This window comes from Periplaneta americana, chromosome 1, assembly GCF_040183065.1.
Source record: "Periplaneta americana isolate PAMFEO1 chromosome 1, P.americana_PAMFEO1_priV1, whole genome shotgun sequence".
Taxonomy (NCBI): domain Eukaryota; kingdom Metazoa; phylum Arthropoda; class Insecta; order Blattodea; family Blattidae; genus Periplaneta; species Periplaneta americana.
The window spans coordinates 86,114,161-86,139,898 of NC_091117.1; the positions used below are offsets into that span (position 1 = coordinate 86,114,161).

General features: G+C 36.1%; 1 long non-coding RNA gene across 1 annotated transcript in view; it reads left to right on the forward strand.

Annotated features, from left to right (window-relative positions):
- Positions 1–336: 336 nt before the first annotated feature.
- Positions 337–25,738, forward strand: part of LOC138697920 (uncharacterized) — a 48,143-nt gene continuing 22,741 nt past the window's right edge. Inside the window, exon 1 of the long non-coding RNA XR_011331629.1 lies at positions 337–426. This is a non-coding gene — a long non-coding RNA (uncharacterized lncRNA). The remainder of the gene's footprint in view (positions 427–25,738) is intronic.

Sequence of the window (25,738 nt, forward strand, 5' to 3'; positions counted from 1 at the left end):
TTGTTGTCCAATACTTTATCCTTTTCAGGTGTTGGTGCTCTGTGTCAGTGGACTTTCCTCCTTGTATGGCGTATTGTTCCAGTATGTGTTTCTAGTAGAATTTGTCATACGAATAATGTTTATTTACGGATAAAACGCTTCATGAAGAACAAAGGTGGATATCTTGACAATCATAGAAAAAGCATCCTTAAATGTCTTTGAGATGAATTGTCACAAACTTTGAAGGAAATCTCTATTTATAGCAGTGACAAAGGAATATTAAAAATCAGAACGAGGAAAGCATTTATCTCAGGAAACTGAATTGACGTCACATTTCATATTGTACTCGTGCGGATGTTTAGCAATATTATCATTTCTTGGTAATCATTCCGCCGAGACATTTGTTATGTGCTTGGTCTCATAATCTCGGATGCAGACAAATGGACTGTAAGTACCTAAAGTAAATTGATTTGTATAATAATAATAATAATAATAATAATAATAATAATAATAATAATAATAATAATAATAGATCTAATTAAGGTAAAGAAAATGGAAGTTTTGAACACGAAATAAATCGATTAATGTTCTGATAAGATGATACGTAAATAGGTATTATGTGTACTTTTTGTATTTAGGCTTATGCCTGCGTGGACTTCCACAGCTTCAATAACTATTTATCATATTAAAAATTCTGGCTACATACCATTATGCGCGGCGTTAGTAAAATGAAAATGCTGTACCCAGTAGCGTCACAACTAACCTCAACTTTAAAGGTGTAAAATACACCAATAGAACATAATTGAGGCCTACTGCTGAATTTCTATAAGAATAAGAGAGGTAACTGTCAAAGCGTAATATTAGTAGTGAATTCAAATCTCGTCTAGGAAAAGTTGTATTCATTATCTACATCACGAAGGGGGCTTAACTGTCTGCATCTATTTTAATTAGACAAATGATCGATGTCCAGGCTTAGAGCAATCCAAGAGAAAGATGTAAGACTTTTTTTTTTTTTTTAGACAATTTGTCGATGTGTAAGTGCAGTAGGTATACAGGTGAGAAGACAGGTCGGTGTGTACATTTAGTAAAAATAATATCTAAATAATAATTTTCAGAAATTAAGTACGATTTGGTTTTGCCGAAGATAATCAATTAGGTCAAAGTCCTCTACAGTTGATATGTATCTCATGTAATTCACACTAGTTATGAAGGCGGTATGAATAATTACAGTTGGTGCTATTTTATTATAAATTACCAATTCACTAGCCTGCGGATTTCAACTTTGTGTTTGTTGCCTAAAGTAAATAATGTGTCGATGTGCTGAATTCGAATTTTCAAGCCGTTTACTTCTATCACGTCAGGTTTGTTTGCGAAATCACTTTAAAAGTATTGTATAATTACGTGAATTTCATCACAAACCTTTTCATTTCACTTTTTTATTTCAAATGCAAAAACAATATTTAAAAAACACAACTTGCTGAAATTATGTATATTGTTATTCATACATGTCACTAGAGTGCTTTTGCTTCGTTTTATTTACTTCACTATTGGATGTATAAATTAGCACAATATGTGACACAAAAAATTACACCACTTACTTCTTAGTTGAGAAAGTCCCCATGCTCCTGTTTCTTTTATGTTTGTCTTCAAGTATTTCACGCTTTAACATGCAACAATAATCAGCAAGCATACTGATGTTCCAGCGTCCCTGGTACCTCCTTTTGAACTCCTGTAGATCCGTGTGAAATCGTTCACCTTGCTCTTCGCTCAAAAATCCTAGATTTTCGGGGAATTAATCTAGGGAAAAAAAAAAAAACAGAAAATTAATTTTGATATTCATGTTAAAACCAAGTTCCTTGTATGCTTCAAGCATGTTAGCCAAATTGTTTCGGTAATTAGGATCCTTGTTGTTACCAAGAAATTTTAAAACAACTTCACAGGAAGATATCCATGCTGCTTTCTCCTTTTCGTCCATAGTGTATTTAAATGCTGCATCAGACTTTTGTTTTTTTATGCCAGGACCATTAAATATATCTTCTTTTAATTTTCTTCAGATAGTAGTGGAAATTTCTCACATAAACAGTATACTTCGAACGTCCACACCTGTGGAGTAACGGTTAGCGCGTCTAGCCGCGAAACCAGGTGGCCCGGGTTCGATTCCCGGTCGGGGCAAGTTACCTGGTTGAGGTTTTTTCCGGGGTTTTCCCTCAACCCAATACGAGCAAATGCTGGGTAACTTTCGGTGTTGGATCCCGGACTCATTTCACCGGCATTATCACCTTCATCTCATTCAGACGCTAAATAACCTAAGCTGTTGATAAAGCGTCGTAAAATAACCTACTAAAATTAAAAAATATACTTCGAACAGTTAGAACTGACTTTCAAATTTTGTCGAGGTGGCCAGTCTTTCATAGTCCAGTGATCAAGTCGTACCCTACTATCCCACAGACAAAGAAAGCATGGAAATTTTGTAAAACCAGATTGTTGACCCAGCAGCATAGTAAGGACTTTGAAATCATCACAAACTTGCTAGTTCTGTTCACTGTAGTTCAGTCGCAATAACAGCAGTTGCAAATTTGTTTGATTTTTTGAGGATCACTGAATAAGCAACGGGCACTGAACCAAAAACGTTTCCGTTATGAAGGAGGACACCCTTTAAACTTCGCTCAGAAGCATTAATGAACATTCTTCATTCACTTGAGTCATAGTTGGGAAGTCCAAGTTTTAGCACAACTTCTTTCACATTACTGCAATATACAATATGATTATCTTCGGAGAACCTATTTCACGTTGTCGGTACCAATAGAATGATGTTTCTGGACATAGTAGAATTTTTTCTTGGAAATCAGAACCTAACAACGCAGCTAACTCTTTAGGGAAGGCAAGATTCCTCACTAAGTCATTTAATTCACTCTTGTTAAAACCTCCACTTCTGCAGCACCCGATTCTGGTAGATAGTCACTGTCACTTTCCCTCACTTCTACATCAGACCCGGATGAAAATTGTTCAAGATTTTCTGGTCGCATAGGGATTGGTACACCAGGCCCATGGGACACAGGTAAAATGGCTGACCGAACAACTGGATACACGATTTGCTTTTTACTTTTAGAATCGCACCCCTTCATATCACATGAATGAAAGTAGCAGTCATTACTATGGTTCGACTGCTCTCTCCAAACCATAGGTACTGCAAAAGATAGCGACGGTCTTCTGCCGTTGATCCAGTGACGAAGTTCTTCAATGCATAATCTACTTTACTTTGGTCTCCAAGTTTGATTCCAAAATGGCATGATATGACTTTTTCACAAAATCTGTAATATTACACCTTTGCTTAGGCAATGTGTATATCTTACATAAGTTACATAACAAAAGTGGTCTGGATTATTTATGCATCCTCGATGCCACATGGTAAATACTTTCTTACTGAACTAAATTCTTTCAACGTTCTACTCCACAATAAAGCTCCAAACTGATTTCGTTTCGTTTGCAAATGAAACACAGACTAATGAAATTGAGAGGAACTAGACGAGTTGAGTCGAGTCTCTCACCAAGGAAGGAGTGGCTGACATTTCTATCTCCTACAAATAAAGATAATGGCAAGCCTGAACGTTATTTCGCCCTAACTTCCGTATGTGCTTGCACCCCCTATCTGCTAAGAAACATCCGATGTCCTTGGTTTTCAATATAAAAACCTTAAAAATATTTGGAATACATTTTGTTTTCATATCCTAACATACTAAAACTACATATGTTAAATTATTACAGTTAAATTATTATACTATAAACACTGTCGTAATATATTGTAAGAAAATTAAAATAACAAAAAAATTGTACGTGATAGGAACTTTCTGGCTTTGAATTTGATTTCACCATGCTAAAAATATTCTAAGAACATTCAAACTTTGGAGGCAGTAATTTCATCGCAGACTAGTGATTCGTTAGTTTGTATAAAAGATCACTTTTCTAATTCAGCTACGTAATTTAAGAGGTATCTAAAATTGGAAAATGTTACGAGTGAAAACACCCTGCCCTTACAACCTATCACACAAGGCAATCATTTTAGTCGACAAGACTTAAAAGATGCATGAACTAGCGTAATGGTTCGAATTTAATATAATTTCCTTGTATTTTTTTATCAAGACATGGGCAACACGCAACATGCAACTGGTAGGATGAAAGAGAAGGTCCTATAGCCTTAATCCTGTCACAAAGAAAGGAAAAAATAAATAATAAAAAATAAATAAATAAAAGAAATAAATATATAAAATGAGGAGAAAATAAATATATAAAAAAGAAAAAAATCAAATTAAAAGGACAAACTAAATAAAAAATCAATATATGAATAAAAATAAAAATAGAGGCCTAAATAAAAAAATAAATAAGTACAAGAAAAAATAAATTTAAAAGGACAGGAATAACCGGAGAAAGAAAAAAAAGAAGAAAAACACATAAACAAATAAATACACAAACACACACAAACTAAAAAAATACATAAATAAATACATAAATAGGCCTAAATAAATAAATAAATAATAGCAAATAAAAAATAAATGAAATAAGAATTAAAACACACACACACACACACACACACACACACACACACACACACACACACACACACACACACACATATATATATATATATATATATATATATATACATATCTACTTACTGGCTTTTATGGAACCCGGAGGTTCATTGCCGCCCTCACATAAGCCCGCCATTGGTCCCTATCCCGAGCAAGATTAATCCAATTTCTATCATCATATCCCACCTCCCTCAAATCCATTTTAATATTATCTTCCCATCTATGTCTCGGCCTTCCCAAAGGTCTTTTTCCCTCCGGCTTCCCAACTTCTCTATATGAATTTCTGGATTCGCCCATACGTGCTACATGCCCTGTCCATCTCAAACGTCTGGATTTAATGTTCCTAATTATGTCAGGTGAAGAATACAATGCGTGCTGTTCTGTGTTGTGTAACTTTCTCCATTCTCCTGTAACGTCATCCCTCTTAGCCCCAAATATTTTTCTAAGCACCTTATTCTCAAATACTCTTAACCTATGTTCCTCTCTCAAAGTGAGAGTCCAAGTTTCACAACCATAAAGAACAACCGGTAATATAACTGTTTTATAAATTCTAACTTTCAGATTTTTTGACAGCAGACTGGATGATAAAAGCTTCTCAACCGAATAACAACATGCATTTCCCATATTTATTGTGTTTAATTTCCTCCCGAGTATCATTTACATTTGTTACTGTTGCTCCCAGTTATTTGAATTTTTCCACCTCTTCAAAAAATAAATTTTCAATTTTTATATTTCCATTTCGTACAATATTCTCGTCACGAGACATAATCATATACTTTGTCTTTACGGGATTTACTTCCAAATCTGTCATATATATATATATATATACATATATATATACATATACATATATATACACAAACACGTTAGGGATTTAATTTGAAAATACTGCGAAATGAAATTATATATTTGATGCAGTCTTAAGAAATACAAGTCAGACTCAACTTCGGTCTTCAAAGAAGAAAAGTAATAAAAATAATTTTCATGAGAGCCTAGCAGTCACTTAAAAGTGACAGAATACTCTTCTATTTAATTTATAACAGAGATAAGAATGTAAGCTTTTCTTCATGTACAAACATACACTCATGGTCACCCTTTCATTATCAGTCAAGTAACAAGGTAAGATATTGGTAAGAACTCAAAACTTAGACATTTAATTATGGCCGAACAAAAACAGTAGTAAGAATTTTGCCTATAGTGGTAATTAAGGCGCTCGTATGAAAATTATGAAATTCCCTTACGCTCGTTTCATAAATATACTCGTGCCTTCTTTACGTTGCATAGTATACTATTATACTCAAACAGAAGAACGTGCATGTAATGTAAATAAATCTTAAAATATGCAATTGTGTACTAATATGTATTAAGTGATAACTATTGTCACGATAATCGAAGAAAACTACGTTTGCATATGGGCTATTCCATATGAAATCGATCAGTAAAAAACCTCGCATTTTTTATACTCTAATTTTTTCCCTACTTATACAAGGTGCTGAGGGGAGTGCATTTTCAAAAATATACTATCGAAATTCAAACGGTTTTCGTATTATTGAGTGACAAATTTAGCGTATTTTATAAAAAAAAAAACAAGCCTCTTTTAGCGCTCAGAACTCTGGAACCATTTACTGCAGAATATTTGAACGAGAGCTTATTTTGAAGCTGACATTTGGTAGGTTATGTTAAGAAGTAATCCTTATTTTTATTGTACAAAGAGAGACAGATAATCTGATTTTACTTGCTTTTAGGCTTTTTGGCCATTTGTGAAAATGTAAAAAAATATTGAGAAAAAAACTTTGCATTATTAAGAGGGATTCGGCATTGTTTGCTTAGTAGCTCGGCAATAAGTTTCGAGGGTATTAAATAGATTATTTTCACACGCCTAGACTTGAACGATGCAGTCCCGCGCGAACTGGTCGAGAGCTGAAGATAAGCGAGTGTTGGGCGTCATTTTACTCCTGTGTTTATGAAAACCTGCGAAAAAAAGCTAGCACAGCCATGACTGCTAGACGACACATCACGTGTTTATGTCTACTGGCCTTGCTTCCCTCGGCTATCTCCCACCTCACAGTCAGCTGGTTAGTTCACGCGCGTACTATTTATTTTCTTTATCTGATATTTTCAATACTTTCTTATCAACGAACCACCAGTACAAAATATGTGTTTATTTGTACTTTCAATGCGGAATCTAACCATATATTTTAAAAATATTTTTTCGAGGCCAAAGGCATCTTAATGAAGAAAAATCTAAATTTCTCAATTTCCATAAAAAGTAAGAAAAACTGTTTACATGTCAATATAAACTTTAAGTTCTCAGCATCAAAATAAACCATGAAAGGGTTTCGGAGCCACAACAATTTAAAGTTGCTAATTTTATGAAAATACGATAAATTTAAATATTATTAATTTAAACACTATTAAGTTCTCAAACTTTGCACAAAGCATTATATCACAGTTGTCTACGGACAGAAAAAGTTTCACTGTATTTAAAAATTGCAAGGTCAATTTTCTCTATATTTCGGTCGATTTGAGATGGAATAGCCCATAATATTGAATTAGTTTGCATACAATATGAATTTTGCGTATAAATCCCACCTCTAACTTACAACTATCAGAGTTCTTTGGCTTAAGTGCGAAGATGGTACCGGTACTTTACATTCTATAAGGAAAAAGAAGACTAACTTTTGATGACAATGACTCCGCATCTTTTATCATTGTATAATTTGGCTTTGCTACATCATTAACTTTCTTCCGAAATTGAATTGTCAAAATTGACGAATAACAAAGCAAGTCCTGTCCTTGTTAGACAAAAAATTTACCAAGAAAGCTATCGAAAAATTTGAAAGAAAATACTGTACAGCTGTCAAAAGAAAAAGTGGCCGCTCTCCTGTATCAAAGTTCCCTTCGAGTATCTTCGCTACAATTCGGAGACAGGCGATGTTACATGTTGTTGGACCACGTTGCCTGATATCTACAGTTATAATTGAAGTATACTGTGTGTTATTCGATAGCATAATGGTAGCGTTCAGGCCTCTTATTCATGAGGTCCTGCGTTCGACTTCAACCTCGTGCTTTTTATGTCCTTTTTTGTTCTGTTTTTGAGAGAGACAAACTAGACATAATGGCTCCTTTCTCTTTTATGATTATTTTAGTAATTAACATCAGGTTCATTAATATATTATGCCATGACTTTATCATCATTATGATATTGTGGCTGCAAATGGAAAGAAAAAATATTTTATTCTCAATAAAATATCTTTCGTGGCATAAACATAACAAATTTACTGGCGTCGGCCTTAAAACATTCAAACAATTAATCGTTCAAAAAACAAAACAAAAGGCCACAATTCAATATTTAGTCTATCTTCCTCTTATCTCGATCATCTTGCAGTCGAGTGGGCATGGAATTTACTAGTCTTTGCAAATAGCGACTGTTCTTAGACACGATATTCCAGGCATTCTGAACATACACACAGAAATGTTCTGTCCATGGGCAGGTCTTACATTGCAAACCCAGCTATCTCCAATCTTTCCTATTTTCTGCCTTCCTCTTAGTCTCCGCATATGATCCACATATCCTAATGTCGTCTATTATTCTTTTCAACCAGAGACCCAACCAATTCCTTTTTCTCTTTCTAATCAGTTTCAGCATCATTCTTTCTTCACTCACTTTTTCAAACACAATTATATTTCTTATTCTGCCTGTCCACTTTAAACGCACCGTTCTTCTCCACATCCACATTTCAAATGCTTCAATTCGTTTCTCTTCATTTCGTCGTAATGTCCATGTTCTTTCCCCATACAATGCCACACTCCACACAAAGCACTTCACTAGTCTCTTCCTTAGTTCTTTTTCCAGAGGTCCGCAGAAGATCCTTCTTCTTCTATTATAAGCTTCCTTTGTTCATGTTTGCAGTTTTCTTGGGAAGGATAGGCCTAAATGCGGTAACATCCCGTTGCTTTCCGCACACCACTATCTCTTTCGCATCTTATTAAATTCCAGGGGGCCCAAGCGTGGAGATGAGGAGAGTGGATTTGACAAATTGGGCCCTCCGGACTTCACCGAAAGTCACGGCAAGGGTTATATATTAATTCTATCAGGATGTTTGACCCGGTAAGAGACCGGGAAATCTCAATTAGCCTTTGCCCCCCGCATCCTGGACTAGCTTCTACGAATCATCAGAAGATCTTAGAGTGTGATTGGGCCAATTTTTCCAAAAATGTTTCCACACTTTTGCTCTCGTAGCTCAGCGGACGAACGTCGGAATTTAGATGTCAACGTCTCAGGTTCAATTCCTCGTTACTCCTTTTCATTTTATTGTGGTTCAAGATAGTATAATGTAATAATACAAAAAGAAAAACTAATACCAGTATTATGCAACTGGATTTTTCCAAACCTAATATTAAATTTATGTTATTTATATCGCTAAAGAACGATTACAATATAAATAACTTGAATATTATTTATACAGTATCACTAAAGAACGATAACAGTATATAAATGATAAATATCAGTTTGTTTAATTAATATATTGCGAAAGAACAATAAAAATATAAATAACTTGAAGATTGTTTTATAATGCTAATGAAGGAAAACAGAATATAAATGATAACTTGAATATTATTTAAATCGCTAAAGAACGATAACAATATAAAAAACGTGAATATTATTCATATCGGAATTTCACAGATTTATTACAGATGTATTTAAGAAATTGTAGAAGAATAGTAATTAGTAACAGTGTCCTATTTATTCTTCTTGGAGCCAAATTTGTAACTTTTAAAAGTGTGGTTACTATGTTGAAGTGTATGTGTTGTAACGGATGCTTGATTTGTTATGTATGTGAGTCAGTTATGGGATGCTTGATGTCGTCGCAATGTCGTAATTATAGTTTGATTGTGTTTGTGTGACTATTGTGTATTAATTTATTATGTATGGTGCGGAAAGCTGCATATTTGTGTTATAGAAGTGTTACGTATGTGTGTTGTTAATGTTTTTGTATGTTACAAATTGATACCTGATATTTGTTTTGCAATCGCAATGCCTAATTTACGGATTGTTTATGTTTTGTTTACATCGCGTAAGCTAATTTAATTTTCTTTTCCATTTCTCTTTATGCTTATCTTTTTTGTGTATAAAACTATAGCCCTAACATACATATGTAAAATACGGCTAACCCCCATTGGAAATACAATAATAATTATTATTCATATCATTATAATACGATAACAGAATACAAATGATGACCTGAATTTTATTCATATCTCTAAAAAGCACGATAACAAAATATAAATAACGTGATATCCATAAAGAACGATAACTGGATATAAATGATAATTTGAATATCATTTACATCGCTAAAGAAAGATTAAAAAAATAGAATGAAAACTTGAAGAAGGCCCGAACCCACGACCTTCGAATCATTAAACAAGCACTCTACCGCTGGTCTACGAGGCGTAGATATGGGACACTTTCATAGTTCCGGAACTGCTTGTACAAGCACATGCATCGTGTAACATCGCCGCGACCCGAAGTGGACTTTGAAAATATTCGCTGTTCACGAGTGCGGCCACTTTTTTTTGACAGCTGTACATACATATAGGCTTACGAACTACATAGGGGAGCGGATAGCTGGGTAAGTCGATAGGTTGGTGGTAAGTTGGTAGATAGATATGTAAAATAAAGTTCAAAAAGAATGGGCAGGCGACAAATGTCCCAAGTTCCAGAAAAGAACAGTGCGCATGCCCGTCTCCTTGAAGCTTCAGTTCAAAAGGTGACATAATTGAACCATGTAAATATGCTGTATTTTGTTCTAAAATATGTTATAAAATAAAACGAAGGGTTGATTCTAACTGCATCAGGGCCTCTGAAGAGTGAAATAGATTTAGTATTTATCAATTTTATTGCTATCGAAACGTGTGTACAACATTTATCGAAACGAAGATGAACGAGAAAGCTACGTAATACGCCGGATTGAAGTATGAGCCATTGTTGCGTAGATGGAACATGGGTTTAAACCAGATAACTTTGGTTGTAGTAGGTTTGAATTTCCGTTAGTTTTAATTTTTTACATTACAAATTTACCATAATAAGTTTTTATATCAGGGGCGGCCGGTCCTTAGGGGCCAACAGGGGTCGTGCCCCACCAATATTTCGTCCCCCATAATTTTTTTTCGCATTTAAAATATGTAAATATTGCTCAGGACAATGTACTGGATTCATAATTGTTTCAGTAAATTTCGTCACATTAAGCGATGTATGTCAGTAAAACGTCAAAAATTGTATGACACTAAATATTGTGAGCTTGGGCTCACGTCAAAGGGCCCCACAAATTGATTCACTTTAGCGCTCAACTCTCATGGTGCACTGCGTGCAATGTCGCATCACTATCGACGGAAATTCACGAAGTGTTACGAAGTTACCGTTACGAGTATTTGCTTCGCGTGGGGCCCGTCCAAGCTGGCCCGCCTGACGGACCGAAGCAACTGTCGCAGATATTTGTTGTTCTGTGAGTCGCAGTGAATTAATTCTAGAAAATTCTTGTAAGTTTAAAACATTGAGACAGTAAATATCGCAGCACAAATTGATTCCGCGGTCAACATTTCAATTCAGAAACACAACGAACAGGGCATACAAAACAGCATATACTAGGAAGAACGGATTCTTTAGTAGTTTGCGGAATTAAATTATCAATGAGGGGTCATAACGAAAATCAGGGATCGGCAAATCGGGTAAATTTGTTAGACTTATCTTTAGTTGCCAGCCTTGATGATGTATTGGATGAACACAGTAATTCTGTTTTTAAATATAAGCTACTGTACTTCACATAATATACAAAATGAATTATTAGACAGTATGTGTGAGGTAGACATCGCAGATCTGAACCAGGACATTAATTCTACAGATTTTGTTGCTGTGTAGGCTGACGAAACAACAGACATAACCTGCAAAAGTCAATTTGTTATTATCTTGAGATACATAAAATATTTTAAACCTGTGGAAAGATTTCTTTCTTTCTTTCAAAGAAGTAAACAATCGCACGGATAGCGTTCTGAGCGAGGTTCTGAAACAAAGTCTACAATCTTTCAATTTAGAAAATAAACTCATAGCTCAAGCATATGATGGTGTTGCAGTAATGAATGGAAACCAGAGTGGGGTCCAGACTTCGATGCAGAAAACATTTCCTTATGCGAAATTTGTTCACTGCTACGCCCACCAACTTAATTTAGATATAAAAAGTGCACGTTCAAAACGTATTTAATCAGTGAAGTTGTTTTTTTTTTTTTTTCCCAAATATTACTGGGTTCACAACACTCTTCTCCACTTCACCTAAACGCAGTGACCTACTGCGATCTACGTGCAGTAAGCGCATAGAACCGTTTCAGCAACACGATGGAACTTTCAGTCCTGAGTTGTATCCTCCGTTAAGGGGAATAAAGCGGAGCTATTGAAATGCTTCGAAAGGATTGAAGAGGGAGATGACTCAAATGAATGGGATGATATAACAGTGAGAGAAGCTTTTGACCTAAAAACTTAACTAATAATGCATATTTGTCTTTTTTTTTTCTAAATTTATTTCATGACTTGATGAAACATGTTATATATTATACAATATAATACAGATGCAAACTGCAAATAAGTTGAGCATATCTGATGCATTGCAACATTTTGAGTCAGCTATAATGGAAATAAAAGAGAGTACTAACAGATATGAAATAATTATCGATGATGAAGAATGTTCGTTTCCTCCAAGAAAAAAGCTGAAATTCAGTAGACAAGTAAACCTTTCGGCAGATGCCAAAGAAGTATGCGATATCAATATCAAGTAATTCAATGGACGTTTCCTGCAGTCCCATGTATTTGGCAATTTTAATATAGCCTACTTGATCCAAAGAAATTTGCTTCATACAGAGATAAATTCCCCACCGACCTGGCTAATATTTTCGTAAAACATTACAGTACATTCATTTCGAAAGAAAAATTTATTAATGAATTATCAGTGATCTATCGAAATGATACATTTAAAGACATTTCCTCTGTGTGTGATTTGTTGATGACTATGGTGATCGTGTTGATGACTGTGACAGTGATGGTTATGATAGAGATTGTGATTGTGTTAGTGATGATTATGGTGGTCGTGTTGATGACTGTGACAGTGATGGTTATGATAGTGTTGAGAAAGGTGGTAATAATTGTGTTACTAATGATTATGTTGGTAGTGTTGATGATTATGACATGATGGTTATGAAAGTAGTGGTAATGGAGGTGAAGATATTGGTGGTAGTGATTGGTCGTGTTAATGATTAGGACAGCGTTGGTTATGATAGAGGCGATAATGGTGGCGGTGATTGTGTTGCTCTGGCAGGATTATAAAAACGATGTTGATTATTATTATTTCATTGATTGTGATGGTTACGATTATCGTTGTGTTGATAGCGGTGATAACGATTCTAATAAAATTACGATGAATACGATTATTTTTTCGGAAGATGTTGCATACGTAGACATTGCTACAACTAAAAGAATTTACTGAGCATTCGATTAGTACTAGTTAATGTATTAAAGATTTCTAAAAAAAAAATATCTTCCAGCTACCGAACTAATGAGAGGAAACTCAACATTAATGAGTGAGAACTGTACAGAAAACAGAACTGACAGATGGAAATCTAACAGTATCCGCTCTATGCTCTATTTACTTAACATTTCACGTGATCTATCATCGACTAATCACCTGTGTCAAAATATTGTTCATTCATTCATTCATTCATTCATTCATAGCACTACTATTTTCTGCCTTCCTCTTAGTCTCCGCGTATGATCCATATATCTTAATGTCGTCTATAATCTAATATCTTCTTCTGACCCGAACTCATCTCCAGTTCACGATTCCCTCCAGTCTTCTTTTCAGTAGGCACTTTTTTCTCAGCCAGTGACTCAACCAATTTCTTTTCTTCTTCTTGATCAATTTAAACATTATCCTTTGTTCACCCACTCTTTCCAACACAGCTTCATTTCTTATTCTGTCTATCCATTTCACACGCTCCATATTCACATTTCAAATGCTTCTAGTCACTTCCCTTCACTTCTTCGTGATGTCCATGTTTCTGCTCCGTACAATTCCATACTTCACACAAAGTACTTCACTAGTCTTTTCCTTAGTTCTTTCTCCAGAGGTCCGCAGAAGATGCTGCTTTTTCTATTTAAAGCTTCCTTTGGCATTGTTATCCTCCTTTTGACTTCTTGGCTGCAGCTCATGTTGCTCCACTCCAAGTATTTGAAGCTGTCTACTTCCTCTAATGCCTCATTTAGAATTCGCAAGTTTATCTTCTTTATGTTTCTTTCGATAACCAGGGTCTTCGTCTTGTTTGCATTTATCTTCATTCCATACTGCTCACAGCTGTAATGTAGCTCCAGTAGCATATCACTTAGTGTCCACACCTGTGTAGTAACGGTCAGCGCGTCTGGCCGCGAAACCAGGTGGCCCTGGTTTGAATCCCGGTCGGGGCAAGTTACCTGGTTGAGGTTTTTTCCGGGGTTTTCCCTCAACCCAATACGAGTAAATGCTGGGTAACTTTCGGTGCTGGACCCCGGACTCATTTCACCGGCATTATCACCTTCATTTCATTCAGACGCTAAATAACCTAGATGTTGATACAGCGGCGTGAAATAACCCAATAAAAAATATCCCTTAGTATCATCTCCTCTTCTGCTAACAACGCCATATCATCAGCAAATCGTATGCACTTCATTCTACTTCCTCATACTATTATCCCTCCAATGTTCTGGAAACAGTTCTTCACTAAATCCTCCAAGTAGATGTTGAACAGGATAGGCGATAAAGGCCATCATTGTCGTTCCCTCTCACTATGTCACTTCTCTTCCTATCCTGGCTGATTCGTTGTTTCATAAGAAGGTTACAGAATAGCCTCCCCTCTTTCAAACTGACACCAATTTTCTTCCCCATCAGTTTGTTCCAATCCACTCTGTCAAATTCTTTTCCTAGGTCCACAAATAGGCTACTATTTTTATTTTCAATTCCTAAAGGAGCAATTCCTCCTGGCTTCATGACATGGGATATTCTGTAAAATACAGCGCAAAGTAGCAATTAATATGTCCTTCGTGCTATCCACTGACTATTAATAGTTTAAATAAATTGAATATTAATTGCTACTTTGCGCTGTATTTTACAGAATGTTTACTTTAACCCTCATTACTAGACAGTGGATGCGGGATGACTTATAGTTGAATGTAGGTGCATATTTACTATATGGGTCATTCCATATCAAATCAACAAGGCGTCAACCCGACCGACTCAGATTTCTTTCAAATTTTGAGGGTTTGTTTTACCTGCCGCGCTAACTAAAACTGCCGAGTTTTATATGTCCTGTGCTTTTCGTTTTCTGTCAGTGGTGTTTCAAACATGAAGAAAAATCATATTTTTGTAAGCACGCCGCTTCAATTAAAATTATATATCTCAACAACGACTCTAGATAAATTTAAAAAAATTGGGTGATACATTCTTAATATGTGATAGTTTTTATTGCTTATATTGCTTTCTGCATGTATTCAATTACGCTAAAAAAAAACATGGTGAAACAATTTTCATATATTCATATTTAAAAATGCGGGGGTTCTATTTTAAGGAAAAAAATATATATAGTACGTCTCAATTAGTGATATAATGAACTGATAAGTTTCAACTTGGAATCATCATAGGTTACAAAGATAAAAATTATTATGTCACTGCAAGCGTAAGCTAACCGTATAAGTCGCGATAATTATGTCCCACACATTCGTTGTATTTAATTATATTTGATCATATTCTTGAATGTCGCTATGTAATTTAACATGTAGTACATAATTCGAATTTTTAAAATTATTACTTCAAATAAATTATTGTCACATGGATTTTGTTAAACCTGAAGTTCTGTAAGAAATGCTTACCTTTCATTGCTGAGATGAAATAGCCTGATCATCTTTCCAGACAGGATGCTGCGTTGTTTCAGCTGCATTTTAAAATTGCTTAGCAAGTATAATACCCATCCTAAACAGCAGGACTGTATGAAACTTGTGTTCCAGGCACTGCGGTGGATTTTGCAAATCAAAGAGCAAGCATTTTTTCCTCTTCAGTATAGCTTTTTTCAGTCACATAAACGGTATTAATGTTTGGGAGATGATCCGTTGTCCAGTCGTACAATTCCCTAGGTGTAGTTATTTGTTTATCGGATGGTCTCTGCAAACTAACACAAGCCGCAAACCTTTTAAGTGTCCCACCTACAACGTCGCATGCTCTTTTGCCATACGATATGCAAAAATAATGCAATTCTGCTGGAAATCCAAAATCTTCTTCATGTAATGTGAGGTTCAGGAAATTTTTTCCTATTTTTATACCGAGAAGAGAATCCTTCGGAGAAATACATAATTTTGTGGTGAATTACAAATGTTTCTTTTAATGACTCCATTAGATATTTTTGAAACAGATGTACAGCTGTATAGTACGTCCGCTCAAATGAGAGCCACTTGCATCTACCTCGGGCGGGAGGCGTCAGGTGTTTCAGTCTTGAAGCACGCGGCTGCTTGCTGGTACGCCAGAGCTGTTGACAGATCTAAGTCGGTGCTCCGAGAACAAGTTCATATAGTATTCGGTTTCAGACGAGCCCGCAAATGTAATACAGTTAGCTCAGAACAAGGCAGAGGACAGTAAATGTATATTGTGGCTTTCGTGTTCCAAATAATATAAATCAAAAATAAAATAGCTCCAACGTCAAATAAACTTCTCAATGCAATACGTAATAAAACAAAGCTTCCCAATATGAGTTTCCGTATCAAAGAAATACTTTACTGGAACTATTACATTCAGTGGGGTTTAAATATAAAATTAATGGATCCCAACCAGCAGCAATGGAATCATTACGAATACGGATGTGGCGTTCTTCGTATTTACGGAATATAGAGTATCATCGACAGCTGGGTTATGAAGAAGTACACTTAGACGAAACATGGTATGATACCCATGACGGAGTAAAGTGTCGTTGGTCAGATGGGTCAAGTTATTGTGATGACAATTTTTCTTCGGGTTAAAGACAACGAATGGTAATTTTACATACGGGGGGAAGAAATGATGTCATTCCAGGAGCATTATTCGTTACCCACCAAAGTATGAGTGATGCCCCGGCTGATTATCGTGGGACTATGAATTCTAAAATCTTTGAAGTATGGTTTGAGGAATGTTTGCTAAAACAGTCTGTCATCATTATGGATAATGCCCATTCCATTCCCGTATTGTGAATCCTATACCTACCACTAGATCAACAATAGATGTCATTAAAACGTGAAAATAACATCCCTTTGCCCTCGCCAGTCCCAACAACAAAGTTGCATCTGCTACAAGAGATAAAATGTAGCCATTACAGAAAAAAAGATTATGTAATTGACGGACTATCATCGAAATACGGCCATGTTGTACTAAGACTGTCCCCCCCCCCACCATTGCCATAGAATTCGTTTGGTCGGAACTGAAGAGAAATGTCCGGTCAAAAAATGGATTGGGAAACAAATCTGTTCAAAAAGTATGTGATTTGATAGTAAATATGACGGATGACATTAATAATAAAAAGCATTGGGTAAAGTATATCGAACATGTAAAGACATAAGAAAGTGATTATCGCTCCTTAGAAGCTAGCTTGGAATCTTGTGTGATTGACTCAACGGACTCTGAATTGGTGTTGATGTTTTATTTCTGTATTTACAAGACGCACACGAAGGTCCACTTCAGTCTTCAGAAGGGAGAAATGGCAACGCAGCGTTGTTTACATGGAACCTGTTCGGAGTCGCGTGTCTACTTGCTCCCTGCGGTATATGTGTCCAATCGCACGTTTCAAGTGGCTCTCATTTGAGCGGACGTACTATAGTGTCATATTTCGGGCAGTGTGAAATTATTACCAGATTTTTAATAGAGACTGTATCGGATGACGATTCGTTATAATATATTACGAAAGTATGAATGGTTGTGTGCACATTAGTCCTGTGATATGACTGAATTTCATCTTGGATTACGAAATAATAGTTTTCAGCGAAGTCGCATAACACAATAAGCTGGCATGGTTGTAGAAATGATTTCATATCACGTAGAAACTTACTTTGTTCAGATGATATAAATGAGTGAGTCAGTAAATCACCAAGTTTCCCCAAGAGACAGTGGAAAAATTTGTCTGTGGGTTTCATTATGGTCTCAAGCGTTGATCGGTCAGTCGTCATCCACTGCTTGTAGGTCACTGATTCACTGAAGTTTTATACGAAACATTTCTCTAAACCCTCTCTTATTTTGAATGGTTCAGGACATTCTGTACATTTCCTGAACAAGCAATTTATATGAGAAGGATTGCACACCATAGTAGCCAAGAAATGTTAAGTTGGAAGGTATAAAGAAAAACTTTTTTGAAATCCACGTAGACCTGAAACTTTAATAAATTGCTTCCGGCATAAGTTTTACATTCTGATAAGGACACAAACATAGACAGTATAGTTCCACTAACTCCGGCTAGAATACAATTTCTTGGTCAGGGTTAGAATGTTTAGACACTGCATATAATCCATTTCTGCTCATGTGATTTACTCCTTGATTCTTTAATCACAACAAATATTTCTTACCAGGCATCATTCTGCTTATCTCGTCAGAACAACAGAATTCTTTAACTTTACCGGCAACAGCCGCGAGCAAGGGTTTTCCAGGTTTCGGATTTGGTGAACAAAAAATTCCCTTTCCCTTTGCCAGGACTTCTGCTTTCCGAATTATGTATTCGAAAGCTGAAAGAAACTTTTTTATATTATTTACGCTCCAGCTTTTAGGTAGCAGTGTTAAAATGGTGATTTTCTCACTTTTACCTGAATTTTGACAATTTTCCTGCAACTGAGACAAAATTTCAGAATCAGAAAGGTCCTGGTTCCTCGGCGTCTTTAATATCGAAGACTTTATCTTTTACAATATTTTCAAATTTCTGTCTCTTATATTTCTCTTGTTGTAGCCTTTCTTGTTTAATAAGGAATATACCTTGGTCAAAAAGACTTGTATTTAATGAACTTACATTTGCTGTAGAGTCGACGTATTCTTCATTACTAGAGTCATTATGAGGATTCTGCGTAATAGCATCATATTATACTATTTTTATTTCTTTGCGACACATAGCGCACACCTTTTGTTCCTGTTTTAAATCAGGAAATACTTGAAGCATCCACGATATAATACTTCTTAAATTTTCCCTCTAATTACAATGACCTGATTTCTCGAAGGGATTGCAGCAAACATAGGCCTATAACTTAAAACGCGACTCCATTACATCGCAAAAAACTACCACATACTACAAAAACTAACGACACTGCACTTGAAACAGATTGCACGTTTTGTATAAATTGAAGACTGTATAAACTGCCACTCATGACGGCCTGACAGATGACGCAGCTTATCAGACAAGTAGGAACTCGTGCGCATGCAGTGTTGGTGTAAGACGGGTTTAAGTGCTACAAACCAATACATTGATATATTTTTTTACTGATATTCCTGAAACGTTTCCAAGATGAAACTTGCACCAAGGGGAGAATACTCTTACCTCTATAACATACATTTTTCGCGAAATAATTTATGTCCCGCATTTATAGATATTCAATGTTAAAATATGTTTCACGTGACTATTCAATAAAGAATTCATTACTTTGATACAAACCTATTTTTATTGAAACGTATGATCCATTAGCTTTAAAATAAGCCCAAGTTTAAGATTCTACCTCAATTAGAAGAGAAGTTATGAATTATTTTTGATGACATAGTATGCGACAGTTTTATTTTTTTTTCTCGTATTGACAGAATTGGTGTATGGATATCGTGCATTATTGAGGACTAAAATTTTACATAATTAATTAACTTAAGGTTCTTTACCATCCCAGCAAATTTAATGAAAATCTGAGATGGTCGGGTTGAAAAGTCCACTTTTTTGTGTTGATTTGACATGGAATGGCCCATATGTTACATTTTTTTTATTCAGACCATTGGTTCAACAAGTTTTAAAAGTAAACAGACGACGTCAACATACTACTGTATCTCCGTACAGTCAGAAGGAAAAGAAAAATAACGTAGTGCAGTACATACCTTGCAAGTTTCAGTTCTCGTCATCATTGATGCAATTACCAGCGTTGCAGTAAACGACGATAATATATTCTCGTAAGTTGTTGAAGCTGAATCGTCTTCATCTATGGCTTAAACAGTTTTTGTATCGAGAGAATTTCTGAAGAAAAACTCTAAAATGGGAATCACTCAATTTCTTTAGAGGAATATTTGTACTGAGCATCATGTTGCACGTGTCGTTAAACCCGCACAACTAAATGATGATGATGATGGTTCCTCAGATTTCATTTCAAAGCATTTCCTGTGCGATGTACTGTTGCATTGTTTCTCTATAGCCTGAGTTGTTCTGGTTTTTATTTCAATTTTACATACAGTACACACGATATTGTCTTCGTTAATACACAAAATGTCACTATCATACTTCTTAATTGCATTTCGTATCTCTAAGCGAATTTAACGTTTTAACTTCGACATTATGAATGGATCAGCACTACACTATTCAACTCGTACTAAATACTTGAGCAGGATAACACAACTGCACACACCGAGGTTCCTTCGTTATGTACGCTGCTGTACTCGCCAGGTACACAAACGACGAACGGCGCGGCACGTGCCATATACTCCGATACGAAACAACTTCACTTTTCCTTAAGTCATCCCGCAGCCACTGTCTACTCATTACCCATTTTTGACACACCATTTTTGCTCTGAACGGCTCATGTGTGTCCATAAATGTGAGGGCGCATTCCTGACACCAAATCATAACAAAAAGTTCATATGAACATGGGTCCGCAACTCCTTCGATAGGGAGCTATGGGTTTATTGGTAATGGTACATGTGTTACATTTAACAACACACATTTACAAAAATTTCCCAAATTGCCTGCTTCGATGAATGCCCTGAACCTGCGTTCCATGTTTTGCCGTACTCTGTGCAAATGTCCTGGGGTGTTACGGATTTGATCAAATCCATTTTGGATACGCTCCTTCAGAACATCAATATCAGGTACAGGTGTTGAATACACCAATGATTTTAGATTTTTACACCAATACACCAAAAGGCAATCAGACAAAAGAAAACAAATGTCATGATCAACTGTAATGAAGAAAGTGGGAAAAATGCAAGTTTGAGGTGAATAAGGCCTACTACATAATCAGGGTTCACTACAGAAAATTCCTTTCGTAACTCCCTAACGAAGGATTTGCGGACCCATTTCCATATGAACTTTTTGTTATGTTTTGGTGTCAGGAATACGTCCCCACATTTATGGACATATATATAGATACACCTTGTACAGTCTATATACAGAGTACAGTTGAACAATAAAAATTGACAACAACAATACATCACATGGACAGACATGCTTAAATAATTTGTAACATATTATTAGGAATGATGTAATATTAGTTTACAGTTTTTATATTTGAATATAAATGACATGTTAAGAACCTTTCAATAATTAGATGGTATAATACTAACAATGATGTTGTAATCCTATCAGTGTACATTGATTGTATCTTAATATGAAGGATTTCGTAAGATGTTAAGAGAAACTTTCAGTTTCAAGAAGCCTATTTCTTTAATCAGAATTATCTTCCGAAATTAACTAACAATTTTGGAATAGCATCTCTTGCACTAATCGTGAGGCCAATTACTCGTATTTTTAAATGTTATATTTAGTTTCGAAATAATCAAATCATTGGTTCGGAGTAGATTTCTCTTTTCTCAGCATCAACCTCCTCAAGTTGGTTTGGACGGTCTTGAATCTAATGATGGGTTTCGATTGCTATGATGCCAACTCTCTTACTGCCTCCTCCCGTGGCTAAGCAACTTCTTTATTCTCCTCGAGGTGTCTTTTGCCGATTGTTGGCAGCAGCCCAATTGCATCTATCGTACTTTTCCAAACTGCTCTTCTTCCAACTGTCCTTCCATCTTTGTTAGAATATAAACGCCGATTCAGTATTTGCAAGAGAATCTTCGCCGAAATAAACACATAATGCCATTAATATTGTCTACATTTTAGGCTATATCATTACTCTCTTCTGCATGCAATTCATTACTTTCAATTAACAATATCACACCATATTGTAGACGTATAGTTCTCGCCTAGCTTGGAGGACCTTATACCACTTTCCTAACTCGTGGCTGACCCAAAGCACAATAAATAATATGCTACTTGCCTGTTAGCGTTGTCACGTTATTTTCGATATGAATGACGATTTGGTGCGTGCTGTCGATGAAAAAATTCATGAGGACAGGAGGTTCACAATTTCTTCGTTTTCCTTGAATTTTCCACAAATGTCGCGGAGTGTTCTCTATAAAATTGTGACAGATCGATTACGATATCGAAAATTGTGCTCACGATGGGTACCCAAGATGCTCATCGAGGAACACAAAACCAAACGAGCTTCCAGTGCATTGAGCTATCTCACACGTTACAGTGAGCAAGGCGAAGTGTTATAGAGAAACCTAATGTCAGACCTTGAAGAAGCTCCGTCGCGCAATTCAGAACAAGAGACGTGGGATGCTGACCGACGGAGTTTTGTTGCTTCATGACAACGCTCGGCCACACACAGCTCGTGACACCCAAAATCTCATCTCGAAATTAGGCTGGGAACAAATTGACCATCCCCCTCTACAGCCCGGATTTGGCTCCGAGTGACTGTCATCTCTTCCTGCACCTCAAGAAGTTCCTCGGTGGTCAACGTTTTGTTGTTCGAGTCTCATCTCGAAATTTGGCTGGGAACAAATTGACCATTCCCCCTACAGCACGGATTGGCTCCGAGTGACTCATCTCTTCCTGCACCTCAAGAAGTTCCTCGGTGGTCAACGTTTTGATGGCGGCGATGAAGTGAAAACAGCAGTGCGGGAGTGGGTCGCATCGCAGGCGGGCGAATTCTACAATGAGGGGATAGAAAGACTTGTGCCACGACTCGATAAATGCCTCAATAATGGTGGAGATTATGTTGAGAAGTAATTGAAGCGTGAGGAATACAATGCAACAAAAATGGTTCGTAAATATCTTCCCGTTTACTTACTACACCCTTTTGGAACTTACTTTAAGAACTCGCCTCGTAAATACATACCAGTCTGCTACAAATATGAAATTCATGGGTAAACATTTGAGATTATCAGTATCATAACACTTTACTATGAAATAACATTTACATTTCAAAATATTAATATTATTTTTGAACTCATTTTTAGTAAAATTTAGTGTACGGAATGCTCGCTTCTCCTGTACCTACATGATGTCGAAAATTACAATCGAAGATGATTACGATAGATGATAGACGACATTAAGATATATGGATCATATGCGGAGACTAAGAGAAAGGCAGAAAATATGAAAGACTGGAGAATGCTGGGTTTGCAGTGAAAGACCTGCCCTTGGGCAAAACACTATGAATGAATGATTACGATTATGAATCACCACTTATTTTTCTCTATCTCCTACTTCAAGCGGCAAACACCTTCTCCTACCAGCTCCCACCCTCATACTATGATCTCGGCTATAGAGAGATATCTCGCGTTAAGTTGACTCCCACATCAATCAGTAATCTGAAGTTGTTACCCTATTTTGTTTCTCTTAGTGTTCGTTGGTGTTATATCTTCTATAGCGTCGTTAATTCTTTCTATATTTTCACATCCAAATCACTCCATGTTTGCTTAGCGCTTCGTACTAATTGTGGGAGAAATACCGGTAGAATGCTCTGGAATAAGACAAATGAACATAGGATAAAATACAAACAGATTTTAGTTTTTAGCGGCATGCTTTTAACCAGTGTAGTACGATTCTCATTGGTCAGTTGAGTTGTTAAGCTTGTTAATTGCCCGAAAAAGTACGCATAGATTTATCATAAGAGTTCAAGTAGAAAATCCGGAATCGTAGGTCTAATAAAGGCACTGAGGGACCCTAACCTTCTTATGTTAAGTTAACGATTTTAATGCACTTTTTCTTATAGACTACGTACTGAGAGTAGGCACTAATTAAATTTTTACAGATTATTTCTGGAAATTTTAGCGTTAATTTAACAGAAGATTAAAAAAAAAAAAATGTAATTTAATTTCCAAGTTATGATTTTTATTTCACAAAATCCAAATCTATTATTTTTTGCTACAGTTTTAGGGTTAACCCCTTTATAAATTTAAATTTCCTAAAATGTCTGTGTTAAATTATATACTAAGCTATAATGAATCTTCCCAAAAAGTTTGAAGAAATTAAGTTGCATTTTGTACAGAAAATACGAATTTACACAAAATTACCTTAAGAATTTTAGTACATTCCAGCTGGGTTTGGCGGACTGCTACAAAAAAAAATTGCTGTTTAGAAGTAAAGTAGTCTGTATGTTTCATATACCGTTTGAAAGATAAATTTTCACAGAATATAATGCAGTAAAAACCAAAACTGAAAATTTTTCACTAATTTTCAAGGTGACCTGCAAACAGGTTTAGTACATCCCAACTTCATATGACGGATTGTTACAAATTCTTTTCTAAACTCGAATAGCCTACGTCTTTCAAATTAGACCGACATATGAGGTATCAGGACGGAAACTTCGATGTAACGAAGTAAAGTTTGCAGGGTGATCCATTGTGATACTACTACGATGCGAGCATAAACTTGGTGGAGGCCTGCGGCAATCAGCAATCAAATTTCAGGACAGTAGGCCTATAACTCGGGTCAGTGCTCAGATTTTTGTGCCACACGAAAGATCTCGTCTCGATCTGACTATACATATTTACGTAAAACCCACGGCTGCCCCCCTTCGACAGTCATACACTTTTTTTTATTATAGCTCTTTGAAAGGGAACAGCTACCGTATATTTCATATACCGTTGGAAAGAGGAAATTTCAGGTAACATAATGCAGTAAATGCCAAAATTGAAATTTTTATATTTTTCAATGTCCGGGTTTCCTTCAATCAACTGAATGAAAATGCCTGACTTGCTTCTACATGATAGTACGACTCGACATTAGAGAGCAGATCACGTCTACTTGACTCATTCATTCATTCATTGTGTTCTGCCCAAGGGCAGGTCTTTCACTGCAAACCCAGCATTCTCCAGTCTTTCCTATTTTCTGCCTTACTCTTAGTCTCCGCATATGATTTATATATCTTAATGTCGTCTGCTATTTGATATTTTCTTCTGCCCCGTACTCTTCTCCCGTTCACCATTCCTTCCAGTGCATTCTTCAATAGCCAATTTCTTTTTCTCCCCTTGATCAGTTCAGCATTATTCTTTCTTCACCCACGCTTTCCAACACAACTTCGTTTCTTAGTCTGTCTGTCCATTTCACACGCTCCATTCTTCTCCATATACAGATTTCAAATGCTTCTATTCTCTTCTCTTCACTTCGTCGTAATGTCCATGTTTCTGCCCCATACAATGCTACACTCCACACAAAGCACTTCACTAGTCTCTTCGTTATTATTTTTCCATAGTTCCGCAGAAAATGCTCCTTTTCCTATTAAAGCTCCCTTGGAGATTGCTATCCTTCTTTTAACTTCCTGGCAGCAGCTCATGTACTGCTTATAGTACATCCCAAGTATTTGAAGCTGTCCACTTGCTCTTGTCTCATTTAGAATTCGCAAGTTTATCTTCTTTACTTTTCTTCCTATTACCACGGTCTTCGTCTTGTTTGCATTTATCTTTATCCCGTACTGCTCACAGCTGTCATTCAGCTCCATTAGCATATTCCTTAGTATCATCTCATCTTCTACTAACAACGCCATATCAATATATCTTAAGCACTTTATTCTTCTTCCTCCTACTACCACTCATTTCATGTTCTGAAAACAGTTGTTCACTAAATCCTCCAAGTAGACGTTGAACGGTGTAGATGATTGAGGGCATTCTTGACGTTCTCCTCTCCCTATTTCGCTTCCTTCTGACATTTCTTCTTCTATTCTGACTTTGAGTCGTTTCTTATAAAGTCCACTGAACAGCCTTCTCTCTTTTCAGTCCAAACTCTAGGTATATTTCGTAGATTGTTTGCAGCAGTTCAATTGCAACTCTCGTATATTTTTCCTTCCTGAGGCCAAAATGCTC